The 22572-nt window shown below is 38.2% G+C and overlaps 1 protein-coding gene across 1 annotated transcript in view; it reads right to left on the reverse strand.

Annotated features, from left to right (window-relative positions):
• Positions 1-22572, reverse strand: part of COL8A1 (collagen type VIII alpha 1 chain) — an 85782-nt gene that overhangs the window by 47683 nt on the left and 15527 nt on the right. Inside the window, exon 2 of the mRNA XM_032197622.1 lies at positions 22035-22164. The gene's annotated coding sequence lies outside the window, so the exon portion shown is untranslated. The remainder of the gene's footprint in view (positions 1-22034; positions 22165-22572) is intronic.

A 22572-nucleotide genomic window follows, 5' to 3' on the forward strand; every position in this document is an offset into this window, starting at 1 on the left:
CTTGAGTTATTATGGGAGAAATAACACTTGATGGAAGGGAAGGCTTGACTTCAGGTTTCATGTCTGAAGCCATCAGAGAGGTTTATGACTTTTCAGTATGAAAAAAAACGAATTCACACGAGTGTGACTAGCTTCCAGAATTCAAACATATCCTTAGCATAGGAGTGTGGGGATGGGAATATGTAGCACTAACATCTTACTTCATTCAGATTCCAAAGTTTGCCTTTGAAAAAAAGCACCTGAAAAGCACTCAAAATTGTTCTTGATAGTGAACGTAATAACAAAAGAAGCCACAAAAAAACAAAGATGCAGGAAGAAACTTGCACATACTAGAAATCTCAACAAGGTGTTGTGGTGATACAAAACACTTGCTAACTCCTTCCCTGCAGACCTAAGCCTCTGCAATGAGGTGCACCTGGTCTCACTTAGCCTTTCCCTCAGCTGTTTTTCTATGGTTGATTATTGCCATCTCTCTGTTGTTACAAATGATTCAGAAGCTAAAAGCAGAAGGTTTATTTTTTATTTTTTATTTTTTGTGTGTGCTTGCATTTGTATGGAAGTGTATGTTTTTACCTAGGAAACGTGGTTGCTTGCTGCTTTCTTTGGTTTCTGAGACTTTATAATGTAGTGCACATATTTGTCATTGTGGAAGTCTAATTGTGGACTTTTATATTTCCAAATGAAAATGGTAAAAATCATATAGTCTCTTGAGGACATCTAGCTCTTAATGAAAAATACCATGTAACTGAAGAGCTGGCAAGATTGTAGTAAGATTTTTTTTCTCTCCCATTATATATATATATTTTTTATTTTATTTTATTTTATTTTTTTTGTGTGGCTTTCTCATCGTTATTGGTATAGCCAAGCAGATACAACCCTAGAGGGACCACTTTGGAGCTGGCTGCAGTTTTGCTATATCTCCTTCTTCCAAGTGGTAAGTGTTGTTGATTCTTGCTATACTTTTTATACTTTTTTTTCTTTCCCTAGTGCTCTCAAGGAGACATTGAGTAAAAGTTTCTGAAGCAGAAGGAATACTGAGGCTTTTGAAGTTGGCTTGTATTGTTGTTAAATTGTAATTGTTTAGGGGGAAGAAGTAATAATGAGTTATAAAGATTCGTGCCGATAGCATTTTTTTCAATACCACAATTTGGAAGAAAAATAAATGCTCTCTGAGGAAAGATTTTTCTTCTAACACTTGGATGTGTATACTGTATCTCTGTGCCTATGAAATGAACTTTTCTAGATCCAAGGAACTTAAATGTGTATGACTGAAAGGAGGTGAAAAATCAAATATACTTGCTTGAATTTAAACATGTCTTAAAAATTATCTGAAGTTATTTTCTGTTAGTAAAAATGTTATTAGCTGACTCTCTGCCCTTGCTTTTTGTGTATCTCTAGGCCCCTAAAAAGTTCTCTGGATTACTTTTGTGTGTGTGTGTGTGTGTGTGTGTGTGTGTTGCAGGTGCATTTAACAATTTCTGAATTCATTTGCCAATTTTCTGGTTTTCTATACCATGTATACATGCACTTTTTTGTCATCTTGTATCCGTTAACAGAAGTGAGGAAGAAATGTTACAATGGTTTTACTTAGGTCCCCATCTCCTGGAATTGGTGGATCACATTAGAATTTTACACTTCATTTACTAAATCTGCCCATGACCCTTATGTTTCAGGAAGGCTGGAAAAAAAACCTGAAAGATATGGACTAACTGTAACCCAAATGCAGTAGTTTTTGAGGAGGTTAAAGAATAGCTTTGAAAATTATTAATGGCTTTATAAATTTTGATGGCATGTCAACTTCACAAAGATCACCAACGTTACCTCAGCAGATAGCTGTAGAGGATGGAGTACAGTACGCTTGCTGTTATGCTTACTTGCTGTGTTTATTTTGGGGATGGGAAGAAAAGTAGCTTGTGTTTTTACTCTGAGGGTCCCTTTTGTCAACACCTATGGGCCAAGTAATTTATTGAGTGTTGCCCAGGTTTTAAAGGGTTATAAAAAGCAAGAAGAAGCATGTTGCACCAAGGACTAGAAATGCAGTGATGTGGTGCATCTGTCCCCTTCCTTTTCTGCTTTGGGTTTAATAACAGCAAATACTGTGATGAGGAATAAAACACTTTTAACTGTGATGTTTCTATTTTTAAAGTTTAAAGGCCATAGTCCCTGGCTTCTATTTTGTGTCCTCTTAATAGGGCTGCCTGGCCTGAGATTGCATTCTTGAAAATAACCTCAGGTGGTACAGCAGCTGTGGATGCTGTGAAATGTGTCTGTGCCTGACCGTTCACCTTAGGCAAAGCTCCTTTTGAAAGTTGTATTGTTGGCTGAAGAAAGAGTGGAAAAATAGTCCCCATGAGAACAGCTTTCATACTTCAGTAAAAGTGTGAGGACTTAGTACAAGTATTTGAAAATTACAGAGCCTGAAATATGCTTGCAGTGGATGTAGTTTAGAGATTCTGAACTACAAAGGCAAGACAGAAGGGACTCTGTCTTTGTGTTAAAGGGAAGGGTATGTATTGCTCTATGAGGCAACACTGCTTATGGCAGTGTGAAGCTCTCTGTTAGCATCTTTTTTCTGTACTCTGGTGAAACTGTGACAATTACAGATCTTCTTCAAAATGTTGAACTTCAGTGTTTCTAAGCATGTCCTGTTATTTTATAAGGCATTCTGTTATTCATTTTGCTTAATCCCTAAACTGTATGAGTGGAAGTGAAGAAAAAATGTTATCATAGAACCTGATATTTTAACAGTGGTAATACGGTAAAATACATGGCAAACTTCCAGGTTCCTACTACCTGTATAGTGCTTTTCTGCCTGCCAAGTCTTTGTTTAGCGGAAGAGCAATGATTCCTTTACCTCTTCCTTCAAGTACATTTAATACATATTTATCTTGCTGGAAATGGGCATGATATTAGCATCTGTTTTCATTTCAGTGGGATATCTGTAGCCTAGAAGGATGGTTGCTCTCATCTGGTTCATTCAAATTCTGAGGTGCTTTAAGTTGTCTTTAAGAGTATCCTGTGTTACTAAATGGGAGTTTGAGGAGGAGAAAAAGCAAATGAACAATGGGAAGGACTAATTCTGCCTTTAAAAAGGCAAAATATGAGACTGTTCTTCCTCAAATTCTGTGTTTGTTTTAACATCTGACTTGTACTCAGGCAACATATGTTCCTTATGTTCTGTGGTGAGGGTAGGGAAAAATATTCCAAGAACCTTGTGTATGGAGTATTTGCTGAAGATGAATGAGCAATCGTAAGGACCAGAAGTTAGCGCGTGCACTCTAGAAGAGCATGCGTAATTAAGAGGATCTGAATAGTTACTGTTCTCCCTAACCAACTAAGTGAGGCACATGTGCTGCTGAGGCAGGTTGTTGAACGGAGATAATGCAGAGGAAGGGAAGCTGTCCAGGAGCACAGCTACCTCAGCGTAATAACAAGAGTGGTGGGTACATCGAATGCGCTGTACTCAGTGCTACCCGTCCTGTGGCAAGCTGTTGCTTCATGCAGCTACCCTGCTAAGCCTACCTCGCTGAGTGGCAACACCTGTGGCTAAAACATTAACCTAGCCCATAAGCCAATGATGCTAGCAAAAGGCAATTTCAAAATGGAAAATGAACTCCTATTCTTTGCTGGTTTCTTTGTTTGTTTTTCCAAACTAGGCTATTCCTACAGTTTCTTTCCTTAAGGCCAGTCTGTACCTAATTCACTTCACCACCTCTCCTTAGCTCAATCTGGCGTCTAACCAAAAAATGTCAGCTTTGCTAATGGCAGTTAGCTTTAGATCTCACCCCAACTGCTGTAGCCCAGCAACAGGACAATTCTGGCATGATTTTACGCAACAAGTTAGGGCAATAACGGTGTTGTAGTTCAACTCATTTATTTTGCTATGCACATCACCCTGGAATGGCCTGCTTGCTAAAATTGAGCAATGAATTGATCATTGCTTTTTGGTATCATTAGTTTAAACTGGTTCCTTGAGGGATAGCCCCGTAAAGCAGATGTTTGCTAAAGAATGATTCATTATTCTGCAACATGTAACTGTCCTGTGACACTTAAACAAACAACCCACACACACCAAAAAAAGCAACAAGCAAATTGACAAATTGATGTTTGGTAGATGTAGTGTCAGAGAAGAATATTAGAGTGAGTTTCTAAACTGTGTTTTCTCAGTGTATTTCCACTGAGGCTCTCTTCCTGCCTCGGTAATGAAGGAGCAGGACTGGATCCCAAATGGTTCCTTTACTGCATCACCCAAATGGATTGTCCAAGTTGCTATGTGAGCAGCAAAACTAATGAATTTTGATTTCTTCTGGATTTACATTCTTTACTTTCCGGAGGCCAAACTGAATGACTAACAGATGAATCTTGTCTGCCTTTCCCTCTGTGGGCATGCCAAGCTGTGTCTCTACCCACTGATTTTCAAGAACTTGTGCAAGGATATAATTCTCCTTTAGACTCTAGACTTCTTTCAAGATGAATTTCAAATTGTCCAGAAAGCAAAAATGTTATTTTGGGGTGTGGGGAGTAGATGAATAGATGGATAGACAAGGAAACAGCATATTGAGATAAACAACTTTCTATCTTAAAAAAGAACGAAGAAAAAGAAGTGTAAGCCCTGCATGCAACACTCCTCAAGAGTAACGTTTTCTACAAAAGCATTAGGGACTTCTTGGCTACAGAGTCCTGAAATCCATGTAAAAGGCTGAATACACTAGGAATGATGTCTGGCACCAGTGAACACACAGGCTCAGCCAAGGTAGTGTACAAACCATCAGCCTCCTTTAGCATTTTTGGTAGGATGGTGAGGAATTACAAATCTTGCTGTTGGAAATGTGTGTATACTGTTTTGAATCACACCTACATGTAGAAACATTCCAGATCCATTTCATAAGTGCCAAAGCTTTTGCTATCTAGCCTGGAGGATACATCTTTTCAATATTCTCTCTGAAGTAAACTTTTGGTTTAGCTTGCACATACTATACAGTGATTTAGCACTTTTTAAAAAAACAACTTCTTTTAACATACTGATGTAATTGGAAAAGCATATGTGTATAACTTATTCCTTTAAACCTTTCCACTGAATTGAAATACTTAACATTTCTAAAGCCAAGCACATGATCACTTTAACACTGCATATAAAAGAGGGTTACTGCAATAAATCAGATGACTTGTTGGATATCTTTCCTTTTACTTCTGCTTCAAAATAAATTCCTAGCAACTTTGAAGAGATGACAGTATTATCCTTGAGTAAAAAAATAAACTTGAAAATGTAATGGATGTAGCTAACAGCTGTTCTTTTATTACATTTTAAAAGGTTGCTTCAGGTAAGGATCCATCTGTGGGAATGTGTTTAAAAGAACAGGAGACATTCAGAGACAAACGCTGCCAGTAAGTGGCTCACAGGACATAGCCTACAATTCTGCTTTACAGAAGCACTGGACTGACTTCCTACACCATTCTGAACCCAGCCAAAAAAATAAGGATGAGGTGAAAAGGTAGAATCTGAGGGGAAACATTTTTGAACCCAACAAGGGATTTCATTTTGACAAATGAATTGCATTTAATGACTTATTGCAGCCTTTTCTCTCTTCTTTGGTGTTTATATGTGAATATGTTCTGCTTACCTCTGGACAAATAAAAACACCATAGATGTATCGTGATACCAACAGAGTTGTTAACGCTCATCCTTGCCACTTTTGCTCCTGTCAGTATGTAGGGAATTACACCCTTTCAGCTCCAGTTTCATACCAGGGGAAGCTAGCATAATGCTATCTATTTTAGGAGATTAAATCAGTGGTAGGTTTTTGTTATGTTTGCAAGGAATTCTGAGATCTGAAAGTAAATGTGAAGGGTTATTGATCAGCCGGAGGCTGAAATGATGCATTCCTGTCTTTCTGGAGTCTCAGCCCCTACACACTTAGCCAGCTGAATACAGGAGAGCAGAAAAATTAATTCAGTTATCTTTTGCCTTTGTTATGGATGTAATGTCATCAAGAGTAAAAACTGTCATTTCTCAGTTGGGTGGTTGAAGGCACATCCTAGACATGGACTAGAAGTGGTTGCAAGCAGAATGACAAAGTCTGCTAGCTCAGTGTTTATTTCCTGATAACCTACCATTATTGCATTTTTAGCCATTTATCTTTTTTCTTTTCCAAGATGTGACTCACTGAAGTATGTTTCCTAGCTGCACTGCAATCTTTGTGATACAAATCAGAAACAGAATATGTCTGGGTTTTACTTCATCTCATAAACATTGTGCAAAGACCCCATGTAAACACCCTAATTGTGTTAGTATTTAAATTCACCATAGATTTATCCCTTAATAAATGTAAGATCTTACAGATGAAAATAAACCAGTCTGCTTCATGAGCAAAGCAAAATGAAATCTGGGGAGAAATAAATAAATGCTAAAATTTTCCAAGTTTCGTATCTATGGGAAATTGAGTGGTGTCCCAACAAAGGAAGTGAAAGCCATTGTCTAATCTGGATTTAGCACAGCATTAAGAAGCCTCCCTCTATCAAGGAGCACTTGTCATAGTGGGAGTTACGCTGTTTTATTTCTGCTTAAGTTTATTACAGGAAATAATCTATCTAGTAACAGAGTATTTTTGTTATTATTTATGTTCTAAATGCAGGAAGAATTGTCCTCACTTTCAAATGTGGGTTTTAACGTTGACAGGTTTGTAAAGCATCTGATGGAGGAGAACTGGAGGATCTAGTTTAGCATATAAATCCTTAGCTCAGAGGTTACCTTTATTATATACATATAGTGCACTACAAAGAAGTGCTGACCCGTGATTGAGGAGTCCAGTATTACTGGCTTTGAAGTACTTCCTAAAATTCTATGCTTTGAATTGTCTGCCATGGAATATAGCAGATAAGTGCGTATGTTATGAAAAATACATGCGCCCTTTTATTGCCTGTTGCGGTTGTTTCCTATCCTGTCTTGTATTTGGCAGTGGACATAGAAAGACCAGAAGATAGGCTTGTTCCCCTTTTGAAGACTTTTTCATTGTCTTGTCCTTTTTTTTTCTTTTTCCTTTTGGTCTGGCAAGGAAGTGACTTAAAGCAAAAATGTGTTGGCAAGTCCAGTGACCTGTGAAACCAGTCAGAAATCAGATAAATCAGCTAAGGAATTAACTGCGGGAAATAAATTACTAAATAATAGAGCCTTCTTGTTGCCGCTTTTGATGCGTTTCTTACTGCATTGGACTCTTTCCATGAGATGCTCATAAGAAAAGCAGGAACTCAGTTACCGTACCAAACCAATAAAACAAATGCAGGCTAAATAGAAGAATTTGCACATTGTTTAGAAGAAACTCTTCATCTGTGTTACTCAGTAGACCTCACCATAGACGTGGGAAGCTGCTCTAACAAGCCATATACGTCACCTCCAAAATGCATGACAACTATAAAATTTTGACATGAAATTACATGATAAATGCAAGATGGTTAAAAAGGGAAGGAAAGAAAGATGGCTATTCAGTAGTGTGAAAACAGATTTGGAGTTCAGGTCTTCAATGGTTTTATTTATGTAGTTTAGGTAGTTCATATGTCAAAGCCTTCTTTGGGAAGACAAAGCAGTCTGCCTGGTAGATATGTCCTCCTGAGGAGCACTTGCAGTGTCTGTGGTGGACAACACAAAGGGAGTCAGAACATTGTGCAATTAACTGTGCTAGCGTCCGAGGAAATTTTCTTCTGCAGAGGCTGATCATGTTAAGCTAAATACTACCTCTTATGCTAAATCATTGGACAATGCTACTACATATCATGTGCGCTCTGGTAAATTAATGAAAGATAGAAAACTGAGGTTCTCAAGTCAAAACATGTCAAAAGAACCACCATGCCCCTCTTCCTCTCTTTTGGAGAAACTCTTGAAAGCATGAATGAGAGGTGGAGCAGAAGTGGGAGTGGAGGACTCAGTAGTTGCACTGCATATTTATTTTAGCAATCGTTATGCAACTGGCAGAGATTAAGTATCATATCACACAGGGAGGCCAGGTGTTATCAGCAACTAACACTATGTTTGCTTTGCATGGGAGTTAAATATTCATTGGCATTTCTTGTTGGAAGAACCTCTTGGCTACGACCTCCGCAATCAAAGCTTGCCCTCTGACCCTTGCAGTTAGGTGCCATCATCAATCATTTTACACCCAAAGGGTGGCGGGGGTTTGTGTTGCTGTTTATAGAGCTGGGAAAGCTGTGTTACTGTAAAACCTGAGCAAGCAATTTGGGCTGCACAGGTGGCAATGAGCTTTCACCAGCTTTCGTAGCCTCTCCTGCTTGCCACGTGCTGCGCTTTGAGTGAGACAGTTTCCATGGTGCGGAGCGACTAACAGCTGGGATGAGGCAGCAGCTGGGAAATAAATGGTATGGAATGGCAACCGATGCTGAAATGGAAATGGTTTATATCAAGCCAGCTTCTGTTGGCGGATGAAGGCTAACACCTGCTGAGCCACAGAGGTTTTCAATTGTTCTGTTAAATTTAAAACACAAAACAAAACCACAAAAAACAAAACCCAAGGCTTATTAAGGAAGGTGGTTTGCACACGTGTGAGCATAGAGCCATGAAGTTCCTGAAGTTGCTCGCAACTGAGTTAGAGGGCATTTTCTTTACAAGTGTGCTGGCTGATAAGTAGGGATTCTTGTGCTGGCTGGAAAGGGAATGAAACAGCCTGTAATCTGGCTCTGCAGCGAGTTTTTTTCCAGGAACAACATAATTGCATTATAGAGAAGTTATTTTAGACATTAAAAAAATTAAAAACCAAATTAGTTTGCTATACTTACACGATCTCACCCTCTGTTCTGGACTGTTTTAAGGCAATCTCATCAATGAGCTTGGAAGCTGTTGCAAAGTATACGTAAGTTGCCTGATATGTTTATTCATGGGAATTTGGACTTAGGGAGCTTTTTCTTCCTCTGCATTTATCAAAGCAGTACCTTAGGCTGTGGAATTATCTGCTCTGACTAGAAGAAGAGACATCCCTCTTTTGTGAAGGACAATGAGAGGAGAACAGGAAATGTGGCACAAGAAAATGTTACTCCCTTGTTCTGAGAGCTGATGGGATGGCTCATTAAACAGGCATCACCTATCTTGGATGTGCTAAGATGTGAACTGGCTAGCTTTAAGCAGTTTAACATTACTCACCCATATTTATGTTTTATACCTGCCAAACTCTTTGATCACCATTTGGTGTGTGTGTGGCTTTGTTTTTTCCCCTTTTGGTGGTGAATTCCTAAATGACTGCGTACATGAATTATTTGATTTATGAGAGTAGAAGGGTCTAGATGTAGGAAAAAAGTTGTTTTGTTTTGTTTTGTTTTTTGTGGGTGGGAGTGGAAGTGGTGCAAGTGCCTAAGAAAACCTCTTCTCCCTTCTAATTTTATGCATTTTGCACAAGTTCTGATATACCTGGCCATTTTGGTGTTTACAGAGGGTAAAAAGCCCTCAAATCAGATTTCTTTACTCATCTGAATTTTGAGGGGAATTGTGCTTTGATTAGTAAGTTTTCAGATTGTGGATTTGACATGGTAAGAAAGAAGTATTATGGAAGGTAATTTACATGCATTACTCTAATGAAGAGGATTTATTTTTATTTGCCATTTGCTGTTACTGTTTATTCAGTAGAAACTTTTATTTTAAACTTATGACAGAGTGTTGCTGATAGAGAATACTGAGTAGATCCTAAAGACCCTGCTTTATTCTTGTGCTGTCTTTACCCTTGAGCTAACTCGAGCTCTAACGGGTGGCTTGCCCAAGCTGCAACCCTATCCATAAACATACCCTTCAGCTGAAGCGTGTGGTTGCTCTTCACTTGTCTGGCTGTCAGGGCATAGATTAAAATTTAGCTTAGGGTGCCATATTTGTTATTAGAAATGCTCTGTGGGGTGGATGAAGCTTGCTCATCCATGCAAATGGGACAAGTTTTCCAAGTTTCCCAGGCTCTGCCTTTCCACAGTTCAGTGGGAAAGGGCTCATGGAAAAGCTACAATTACATGGGAAAACGCCAATGATGGAGCCCTGACGTGCCCTATGGGCCTTCACTGCCCCTCCGTAGGGAGAGTGCTGCCATCACGAGCCCCGCATGACACTGGTGGTGCCAAGAGGTGGCTGCTCTCATCTGGGCAAGGCTAAGGCAGAAGGGATTCTCCTGGTGTTGCTAACGCATCATTGAATATCTGGATTTATCCTCCAGAAATTAGGTACACTCTGATAGTGTGACCTTGCACAAATCAATTCTGCTTTAGCGCTTATGGTCTCTTTCAGACAATCTTGGATACGCAGTCCCAAGGTCTTCTCACAACTCCTCGCCATGTTCAGCTGTGTGGTCTGGATGCTTGAACATCTCCAAGAGCAATTACGTTAAAAGAGAAAGCTTCTTTGCTGAGAGAAGGATTCTGCCAGTGACAGTGCTAGAACAAATGGGGACTGAGGGAGTTTGGAGGAAGTAATGTTCCAACTTCACCCTTCGACTTGTAATCAGTATAAATGTGTCAAAACAAAGGGCACATCCAAGAATATTTCTATCCCTTCAAAGAGATGGACAGAGTTACAACCAGTTTTTTCATTGTTTTGTTTTATGCTTAGCCAGTCTCTTGAATTATGTAATGGAAACTTAATCCTTCCATCCTGCAAGCTGTTTTGCAAGGCCAACAACTAAGTCCACCTGCTCAAATTTGAAGAACAAAAGGATTTTTAACATTTGTTGTTCTTCTATGAAAATATTCTTAAGTGCTCTGGCTAGGCCTCTTGAAGGCAAAACTAAACTTGAAGTTCAGGAATGATATTTATCATGACCTATAGTACAATGCTTTCATCAAGGTAGCAGACTTGGACTGCTTACATTAGAAGGCTATATAATTAAATCTGACAAGGTTAACAAGAAGACACTTCCTCTTAGCAAACCACAGTTAAATTCCTGCCTTGACCTGATTCTTCAAATGTCTGAAAACACCCAGGCTGTATTTGGCCTGTGGTTCCTTGTGAGCCACAGCTTTTGTGGAAAGTGCAAAAGGATCTCTCCACAAACACACAAGTGTTTCGTGATGCTGAGTTTGCAGACAGCCTGCTGAATGGCAGTGAATTTTTTCTCACAATCACTCTGTTGATAACAGAACTGCTTGGAGTGAGTTTGCATGGGCTGCCGCATCTACAGCAGGACCGTAATTGTTGCATGTGAATATTGCATGTGTATTTCATACTGTCCTGAGTACATTCATACAGCACAGAAGGTTAATTTTGTGTTCAGTCCCCAGTGGGGCTAAGAACATCTCTATATTTTTCTGCTCTTTATTCAGAGGGACAAATCACAAGTTGCAAGATATATGGTGAGCTCACTGCTCATTGTGGGAATCTTTTCCAGAAGTCCTCCTGACTTAATCTGAGGCAGTCAAGCTTAGAGTTTAACAGAGACTCTCCCCAAAATTCATAGTGAAGAATTACTGCGTTAAAAATGTCCAAAGGTGCTAGGGTACCTTCCAGATGCTTCCTTCCCATCTGGCATGCAAAAAGTAGTAAACAACAGTAGGCTACAGAAATGTTCTTCTAAAACTGCGTGATGGTACAAGCTTCCATACCGTGGAATGTAATTTTTGTGGGAATGCCTGTTCCTGCCAGTAGAGCATCCCCTCCGGATTCCTGAAGGGCCCTGGCAGCAAGGAGGAGGAAGAGTTCTTCAGTGGAAGAGGGAAATAGGTAGGGTGAAACAAAAAGGAAATGCCTGACTGAACAGAGGGAGGAAAAACATCCCTGACACTGTGCCAGGATGTGTCCAAAGGAAATGTTGGAATCTCCCTTCTCAAGGGATTTGTTCTTTTTATTTTTATTAAAAAAAAAAAAAAAAAGGCAAGCACTAGGAAATGTACTTTAGGGAACAATATTGCATTGGCAGGGAAATGGGCTGGATGATCTAATTATTTTCCATCTTTAATTTGTCTAGGTTTGAGAACAATCCAGATCTTTTTAGCTGTGTTTTTCCCGACTTATTTCTAAAATATTGTAAACTGGGAATTATTTCTTGTAACAGATAATTATTTTTGATCCATCAGTCCCAAGGCTAATCAAATTCTGACCTTTACTGTAACCTGGTCTCCTTTCCAGAGCTGTTGTCTGCTAGGTGGAGTAGGAGCAGTTACAGCTGTTTTCTGCAGTGTGCACATGCGGAGTTTTGGGGGCAGTAAGACTTCAGTTTCTTGTGGTCTACTATTAGTGATCCTCTACAAGTAAACCTGCAAAGTTGGGATGATAATTCTTCAAAAGCCTTGCCATTACGAAGTGCTTAGCATCACAAACTCTCCGTGGGGTTGCTTGTGGTAGGCAGGAGCTTGTTGCATATCCTTTCTCAGCTGTGCAAGGAGACTGCAATTAAAGCAATATCCTTTCCCAAATGTCTTCACAAAATCCGAACTTCATTTTTTTGACTGACATTTTTGAGGCTGATGGCTTCATGGAATGAAGACTTTTTTTTTTTTTTTAACTTTTTAAAGGCTAGTGACTCAAATGCTATGTTCTAACAGGATGAAATGCATCTGGGTGCAGTGCCCACTCATTCTCAGAGGTATTTATACACCACACTAAGTGCTGAAGGGAGGTAGAGGCCGTGTTTCACTGCCTCCCAACAGAAGGCCAAGGAGCACTGCACTGAACAGCATCTGGAAATGCGTGTAGAACCCTGGCAGATTTTAGGACCTAAGTCCGTCTGAACTTCTGAGTCTGAATTACTTCTGCTTACGGCACTAATTACATGAGCAGCTCTGTTCATTGCTTGATTTGATCTAGAATTTAAATAGAAACTTTTTAAGAGTTGTCAGCATTGGCACAGTTATCTTTTAAGATAAATGGTGTCAATTTTACATAAATTCAGATGCCGTGAGAACTATGGCTTTCATTTTAAAATAAAACATGGAACAAAGCTTGGAAAATACCAGTCTAATGTCTGGAACATCAGTAGACAACTACCAAGGTCTTTTTATCTCACCATCTACAGGTTGGTTTTGTTTGTTTTTCTACAGTTGAAAGCCAATACTCTGATACATCAAATAGAGAGGAGGATTGGTGGGTCTGTGTTGTTTGCAATAAGTAGTTCTGAACATGAAGACCTTGGTGAGCTTGAGAGAAATGCTATGGACAGGTTCCTGTTCTGAAGGCTTTGGCAGTTGGCTGATAGCCCTGCTTCATGTCCCAGAAAGCTTTTGCTGGGGCTCTGCCAACGGCAGAAGCCAGGTTGATTATAATGCACTGAGTTCAAACAGTCCTCATATGTTAGGAAATGGATTGACTTGTTTCTTCCCCTTCCTAACTTTTAACACTTTAGAGTAACTGGGAACATGGTGCGTCTAAAAATGCATGCTGTGTTCAAAGAAGTGCAGCTCTCATATATTCTCGAGAAACTCTAATACAGCCGTAGTTGCAAGAGATGGTGCCCAGCTACCTTCATTAGAAAGCAGTCTCACTGATTATTTTCTGTATATTTTACCTATGTCATGGAAATATTTATACCTTTTTTCAAGAAGCAAAAAGTTAACAAACAAAATATATATCAAGGTGCTCAATATCGTATTACAACACTAATCATGAAGGAGTTGCTGAGTTGCCTGGCCTTTAAACATGGCGAGTGACAAAACAACAACAAAAACCCTAATAATTACAAAATACATAATCAAGCGTAACTATTAATTTTCTAGAAATTGCTGACAAGCTCTGTAGACCAATGCAAAGGGCATCTTTAACTTCAAAAGGGTAGAGTCTTTCAAAGCAATGTGAATTGGCTTGTGATAAAGGAAAAAAAAAAAAAAAAGGATTTGAAAACTAAAAGAGGTTGGGGTATGAAGGATCAGACCGTTTTGTTTGTAGATTGTGATGTCTTTTTTACAGTTTCTCTGTGAGTTGTGTGCTGTGGAAATACATTGGAAAACAGATAATTAAGACAGAGGGAATAAAGACATAACCAGAGTATAGTATTTCAAAAGAATAAAACTTCAGCTTCTGTTCAAGTCAAACTATTTGGCTGACACACGGGTGAGCCAAGATTACTGTGGAATGTGAAGATCACAAAGCGACACTTCACTATTACTTCTGCAGAATGTAAATGTCTCCAATATGTTGCTGAGTTTCTCCTCTCCCTTGCCACAACAGATTTTTTCTAAAATAATGACAGTAGGAGTTCTTATATACATGTATTGTGGATTTGAGGTAGTGTGAGTGTGGCTTGTTTAAAGGCAAGCATACACCACCTGTAGGTCTTCAGCTGACTTTGTTCCCATTCATTTAATAAGGGAACAGTAACACAAGATATCTTTGACTTGTAAATTTGATGGTTTTAATGTTGTGCCATTCACCTACAAGGTATAATTTACTTGCGCAAAGAGTCATCGTCTTTCCTATCCCTTATTGTATATGTCAAACACAGCATAGATTATATTGTTTCCATTTGTCTTTTGATTTTGTTTGATGTTTTATTGTCTTTCTCAAAAACAACTCATGTATTATCGTGTGTACAGGCGCATGTGTACACTTGCATAAATAAAAGATTCAGTTCAACAAATCAAAGACTAAATATGAGCAGATACTTAATTCTGACCCAGTTTGGAAGACATCACATGAAAGATTCATCCCAATAGTGGTGACTCCACTAGCTGAGTTACGCATGTCTGCTTTGGGTCAGGGTCACAGGGCACGTGAACAGCTCAGGTAGGCAAGATTGCAAGTTCTTTACAACAGAAATCATGTAGGTCTATCCTTGAGTTCATTAGGTATTGCTAAGCAGTCTTTGGCATGTCATTACCACATAAACTGTAATCAGTTTGCCATCCTATCCTTTGGTTGGATATTGGGAGAAGTCTCTGCTGAAAGGGTTGTGTGACATAGGAACAGGCTGCCCAGGGAAATAGTTCAGTCCCCATCCGTGGTTGTCTTCAATAAACATGTAGATGTAGAACTTAGTAGCATGGCTTAGCGGTGGACTTGTCAGTACTATGGTAAAGGTTGGACTAGATAATCCTAGAGGTCTTTTCCAACCTTAATGATTCTAACTGATGTTAAGAGGTGCATTGGCACTGTGTTTTCACAAATGGGAAACTGAGGCACATGAAAACAACTTGTATTCAGACTTGCACAGGTTTTGGGTGGCCTGATTGCTGCTCAGTGAAAGTTAGGTGCCTGAATAATGCGGGTGTACGTTCTGCATCCAAGTCCTGCAATTGAAATGTGGACCTTCTTGGTCCATGTGTTAACTTTTGCTCCAGAATTGTCTTATTTTATAATACTCAGTAAGATATCTCAGTGTGAAAGCAACATACCAGCACTAATTTTCATTTAGAAGAAAGTAACAGTGTTAACAAACCGCATCCATCTAAGAATCTACCTGTAAAGAAGGGCTCTCTTTTGGATCAGAGATATGGCAATGACTTACGACAGACTTTCAAGGCTGCAGTTAATGCTGAGAGCCAAATACTTTTGATACACTCATAAAAGTGCTGATCCTTTGTGAGCCTCTTATGGAGAACTTGAGTTAGTTATCACAGTGAGGAATAAACCTGTTGAAAAGCCTATGCTAGAATTCATGATGCTGCCAAGTCTTTTAAGAAAATAAGTATTTGGTTTGTTGTTACTACAATGAGACTATCATGAAGCACTCAAAATCAGAGCGTTCAACGTTAACACAGTGTGTTTTTAATTGAGACAAATTTAGTCTGAGCCAGGGGCCGATCAAGAGAAGGAACGTGAAGGTTATAGCCCTTCTTGAGCTTGGGTAAACCCATCCATCGATACCTGTTTGCGTTCAGCAGTTATTGTTTTGACAACATTTGCATGTTGTAGCAACATGTAAATGAAAAATTGGGCAAACTCTTACTGAGCCTGCATACTTCTGTCCTATGTTCTGTAACTTTTCACGATTCAATTATTTTGAGTATTTTAGATCTCTTAAAATATTTTTTGTTTATGATAGATACAGCTGAGGAAAAATATTGTTTTAAGGGCAAGGATGGCTATGAGTAGTTGATTAAAAATGCAAAGAAGATGCTAATTCACTTTTCAGAGTTAGGATCAATAAATCACAACTGAAAGGGCTGAATAGAGGAAATAAGCCCAGTTGAAACTGACTCAGCAATCTTAACATTTGTCTAAATCATTGAGCAGTTTGTTTAAAAAAAAAAAAAGTCTAGGGCAGATTCAAATAGTTCTTTGGGTTGGGGAGGATTCCACTTTTGAACTGGAAATACTTTCAGGCTTTTTAAAATTCCTACTACTTCTGTCCAGCAAAATTTTAACTATCCTACAGTACATCAATAAGAAAAACATATGTTCATTTTGTCTCTACACTTATAAATTCTAAAATCTATGTTCATTAAAATAAAATGTTATTGGATTGTTTTTAAGTGATTATTTTGAGTAACCCTGTGATTGGATCTCTAAATTTGGGCATCTGATGAAGAGAAAGAAGGCTTGTTTTGTTTAAAAAATGAAATAATTGTCTTTGAGCTTAGCTTCACTCTTCAGAGTGGAAGTATTCAGACTGTTTCAAGTGATGTGCTTGAGTCTCCAACAATTTTGATAGTCCTGTTTATCTTCCTTTTGCACATACAGAAAGAGTTTTTCTTTTCTCTTCTTTTTATTTTTATTTTTAATTGAGGATGTAATCTCAAGTTCACAGAGGTGAAAGACTATTTGGATATAGATTCAAACCCTTTAAAAACTACTTACCCTAAAGAATGTATAGAATCCTCCTTAAAATGTCTGATTACTAAAACAAGGGTCTTGGTATGTATGCATAAGAAATATTTAATAGAAATGTGCTATTTCTCCAAGTCAGAAAAAGGACTGCACAGAGAAACTTTGCCAGATGACACCAGGTCGTTAAGTGCTTTGTGAGAAAAATCTTGGCCTATCCTGCTTACTGATGAAACTTGCTTTCCACTTCAGTGAGGCCAACATTTCACTCATGGATGATGCCCTGGAGATTATCAAGAACATTAAGAAAAATTTCCCATCACCTCTGATTAATTACCCAGAGTAACAAGTTATCCCTTGGGCAACTTGTGTCTCAGCTATACATAAACATTGCTATGTGATTTTTAATCAAGTGCAAACTCTGCAACGAGCAGGATAACTTCACTGTTACAACAGTCACTGCTTAGGCAAGAAAGCAGTTCAACAAAATCTGTTGAGACTCTGATTCACAATGAAATTAAGTGTTATCCAAAATGAGGGTACCAGTTTGGGCTGTGCTGAAAAACATGCAACTTAATGTTTGAAGAATTTGGGACAAGTAGTCTGACTGAAGAATTATAAAGGATGGGCATAAAATTGATCACTTTCCATTATGAGGTGTATGTGTATGCACACCTACCTAGCACTGGCATAGCCTGGGTTCTTCCAGACACTAATATCCAGTCCTCGGCTACAGTGATCCCATATGCTCAGGAAAAATGAATATATTCTTCTGCAGTTAATGTGAAAATAGTTCTTGGAGAATTTAAACTCCCTACACTGTAAAGAACTCAGACTTCTACCACCCTGTGTTCATGTCAGCAGCCTGGTAGCATAAAGCTAGAATGATGGTCATTACTCTCTAATGAAGAAGAAGTAAGTTATGAACCTTAATGATTGAAGTGTGTGTGGGAATTGGGGGCATAAAGGGAAAGAAACACCCTAAAAAGGCTTTAGTAGAAATTAATCTCATGTATCAGAACTATTTGCAGAGGAACTTGGGAAACTATATTGGTCAGAGTGTGGAATGTACCCACAAAAATCTTGAATTCTTTCTATAGTACAAATACTGTTTTTTTTTTTTTTTGGTCTGAACATTCCTATTTATGTCTTCCTACCAGTTAATGCATTTACAGTATTTTCTACCCTCAGTGAGGACACACAGACAATTATCCAATTACCGTTCTTCATTATGTTACAATACACAAGTAACTTGTGAATATCACGGTCACATCAAAGTACGTTGGCAGAGCTGGGATATGCGTCCTCCTTTGGCTGGGTAATAAAGCCATCACCTTTCCCATCACACTTTGCTGCATTTGTATTCTCACATCAGAAATAACTACATAAAAAGAATAGTTCTTGTTTAACTCTGCAAATACTAATTTAGGATATATTTTTGTTTTGCTGATTCCCATTTTTCAATGCTTTCCTCCCTCTCATTCAGTCCTAAGATGAAGATCTGCTTCTCTCAAAACTGATGTAGAGGCTATCTATGCCTTGAACTTTTCCTTTTCCTTTTCCTTTGTGCTATTTGTACAGAATGTGAGAAAGCTGGAATACTGGAGATGTAAATATCTCAAATCTGTATCATTCAAAAACTTGGTGCATGGACATGTCTGCACTTCTCCAAGAAGTGTTCTGTGGTACAGAAGTGTAATTCATCGCACTTTATAGATGGGTAAACACAAAAGTGCAAAAGTTAAGTAACCATGAAGGCAATGTAGGGTATACAGAGATGGTCCCTAAACTCTGACCAAAAAAAAAAAAAAAAAAAAAAAGAAAAGGGAGTGTGTGGTGGGATTAAATTAAGAAATAAATAAGACAACCATAAAACCTACCAAGATCAGTACTTGAATTTATCCAGACAAAAGTTTGATTCAGAAGTGGCTCCTGAGTCTTTTCAGCTTGCTTGCTATGCATGCACTCCTGTCTGCCCACCTGTTGTTAATTATAACATCCTATAAATCTAATGTTAGAAGACTGGCAATGAGACACAGTGCCTGTACTGGCTTAGCGGATCCTCTAGGAAAATAAATTTTCAGGAGTTTATTCCTGGATGAGCTTCTGTGAGCCTGGCATTGTCATGTTCTGATATTTCTATTAAGAAGAACACAAGTGGATGTCTCTAAACAAATAATATCCTGGCTTTATATAGCCATTGTTGTTTCAAGCACCACATCAACAAACACTGATGGGAAGCTGTCATTTAATAAACAAAAATAGCTTGCTTGGTAATAAATATTTTTCTTAGAAACCACATTATTCTCTCTTCTGTGGATCATATGACTCTGCAGTTCCTGGATTTTTTGACTTTACAGGAGTAACAAAGAAACGTGGGAAATAATTCAGCATGGTGAAATCATTCAGCTTAGCAAAGCCTCTGCTGTGGTTAGAACAATTTAAAAATGTCTGATTTCACGCTTATGTGTCCAAATTCTTCTGTTTTTCAGGTAGCCACAACTCAGCTGAACTGCACAGTGCCACCTTCCTGAGATGAGGAAAGCAGTTAGCTTTGGCTGAATCACTTGGATTTCATGTCTCTTCAATGCAGAAGGGTGAGCAATATTTCCATCTCACAGGATGGGAATTAATTTCTTGTCTGTATGGGCTCTGAATACTTTCAAAAAAAAAAAAAAAAAAAGGGAAAAAAGAGAATGCCATGAATCATCGCTATTGACTCTGTTCTACATTGGCTGCCATTCAGATAACTTCCACTTATATTGATAAATAGGTTTTTGTAGTCAGCAGTGAAAAAAAAATCAATAGGAAAAAAGGGGAGGGGAAAAGTAACTTGAAGAATGGAAACACATACAAAGATGTATATGATTATATTATGTATAATGTGATATGTATGTCAGTGATAGCAGTTTAAATCTAGATTGGTTCTAAATACAAATCCTGTAAAGACATATGCACACAAATATTACAAGAAATGTTGTATTGCATTTAAATGGATATATTCACAAATGTGGAATAACTTGCTGACAAAGTCAAACTGACAGACCTCTCTATTGGCATTACTGATGACTAAGTTGGTCCAAAACATTTATCATCAGACTTTACTAAAAACACATATGCACTTGCATGCTTGTATGTGTTTGTGTATGAAATCACGTTTCACTCAAAGACTATAAGCAATAAGCACTTCTGTAAAAACAAAACAAAAATACCACCACCAACAACAAAACAAAAGAAAAACTCTGCTCAGTAGAAAGCCCTTCAAGTTTTCTAATGTGTGCTAAGAAGGTCATAAAAAGTTGATAAAAGTCAGGATTCATATTGTTTTACTGGGATCCTTTTACAAGTTGCTACGGATATGGATATTGGTATATTCTTCCATTTATTTGTTCCCCAATTATTCAATATTCTACAGCAAAGATTTTAGTATCCCTGTGTGAGAGCTTTTTTTCATAATGAAGCTCAATGTGGGTATGAATGTATTTATAAGGCTTCAGTGGCTATTGGCTCTGCTTGCTACTAAAATATGGTTTTGATTACTCTTAAACCTCCTGATTCAACCTACGTTGGGAAAGTTAAGCTATATTGTTTTTTACTGTTCACATGACACTGTGTATTCTAGCTCAGTTGAGATCCAAGGTAAAGTACAGTGGACCTGTACTAAAAGAAAAGCTATTGCAGCTGAATTGAAGCTGAAAAGTAGCTTAAAGAATATTAATAACAGAAAGGTAGTGAAAACAGTTCTGGTTTTAGGCAAACAACTTGTCAGTGGTTCAAAATGACAGTTTAGGAGACAGATAGGACAAAAAATTGCTGAAAGTATACAGGAAATATGAATCCTTGGAAGAAAAAATCGGAATGATGTTTGTTTAACAGGCAGGCTTTAAATGACCTCAAAAAATTGTGTGCCACGTTGGTTACTGCCCTGTAATAGAATTTCATTACTTTGAAAGCAAATGTGGAGCCTGAGGCAACTTTGTTAGGTATACTAATAAGAATCTCTCTATTCTCTAGCTGATCTTCCTATGCACCTACATCTGTGTCTTTCCCTTTTCCTCTTGTTTGCTTTGATGATAATACAATATGCTGTTTACTTATGGATCACATCTAAAGCAGTTAATTCTTTACACTGAGTGTTTTCTCTGATTCAGTTCATCACAATTCAGCTGCATTGGTGTGCATTTCTATTTTTTTTAAATTGAAGGGAAAAAAGAAACCACAAAATAAAAACTGTTAAAGAACAGTGATGTTAATATATTGTGAAAGATGTGCATTTCTACTAGGGCAACAAAGAGAACACTGACAATATCTTGAATATTGATGTACCAGGAAAGGAGGGGAAATGCTGAAGCTGTATGAGAATAGAAAACTCTCTGAGAATGTTTGCTATGTACTTTAGTTCCAAAGCTAACTGCATCCTTATGAGCCAGTGGCCAGCCTCAGAGCTACCTCCTGTTTTTGGCATATGGTTTGGCAACTGATGGCTTCTGGTCTGTGCCCTAAGCCACACGTTCCTATTGCTGACTGACCACATTGGCCACACACTGTGCACTGTTCTGTTCTTTGGAGGAAAACATGCCACTGTTGGCCAGGGACTGGTAAGATCTCATGAATTCTGTCTTTCATGTTGAGCAGAAAATATTTATAAAAAAACAAACAAACAAAAAAAAACAACACTAAAATAGGGACATCCATCCTGCTTTGCAAAGCCTTATCTCAGTGTGCAAGTGCCTGAGAAGCAGAGGATCTCTCTCCCTAAAGAGCACCCTGACATTTGCTGGCTTCGGACATGGAGTTCTCTCCCCATATGGTTTGGGACTGGTATTTTCATGTAGTTTCTACCTTCTGTCTGTTAGAACTTTTGACAAATTGATTCTGTCAAAGCCAATAATTTTTCTCAGGAAATAAAACTTTGAAAGACTTGTTAATTGCATTGTTCCAGTACTAGATTTCTTCATTAAGTATTTTGTCCTCAGTGAGTTCAGCTCTTAATGTCAATGCTCCAAAGAATGTAGCCTCTGACATATCTATCGTGGTTGTACAGAAGTATTTTAACAGGCCATGAATCTGGGATGTTGTGTCTATCATGCTGATACTCTGTTTATGAAGGGAAAGGAGTGCACACTTGCAATTGCTTTCTAAACATAAGTCCGTGTGCTCATAACACATTCTTGCTAAATTTATATTAATGGATGGAGACTGAATCTGCCTCCCTGTTATCAAAATGTCAGGTCTTTTTGAGTCAACTGATGCTATACTTCACAGACGAATCTTCTTCACAGAAATATTTTTATTGGCAGGGAACAAGGGAGTGAGGGTTATCTTTCATAATGCATAGAAACAATTAAATCGTTAGGAAGAAAATTACCTCAGCTTAATACGAGAATGCTTTGCTGTAGCAGTTCTGATATCCAGACTCAACATCCAGTAATGAAGAGATCATAATAGTGCGGGTACTAAATGTGAAGGGTTCTGACAATCTGCATTTTCTTCCTTTCCTGGAAAGAGAAGGAAAGAAAGCATGTATGTTAATAATCTTCAAAATATTCAGAACATTAGAGAAATATTTTTTACTTTAGTTGAATAAATAAACTACAGAAGGTTTATTTTATCTTTCTATTTTAATATATTTTTTTGAAGTAATCAAATGTTAAACAGGAGGCAGCACAGGAAAACTGTGTTTAAAACCATTGCTCAGGTTACAAAGACACCATGAAGGGCTCACATTTTGTTTTATTTTTGTGAGTAATATTGTCTGCATTCCCACATGATCACAGAATCACAGAATCACACAGAATCACAGAATTTTCTAGGTTGGAAGAGACCTCAAGGTCATCGAGTCCAACCTCCAACCTAACGCTAACAGCCCTCCACTAAACCATATCCCTAAGCTCTACATCTAAGCG

Source organism: Aythya fuligula, chromosome 1, assembly GCF_009819795.1.
Source record: "Aythya fuligula isolate bAytFul2 chromosome 1, bAytFul2.pri, whole genome shotgun sequence".
Classification (NCBI taxonomy): domain Eukaryota; kingdom Metazoa; phylum Chordata; class Aves; order Anseriformes; family Anatidae; genus Aythya; species Aythya fuligula.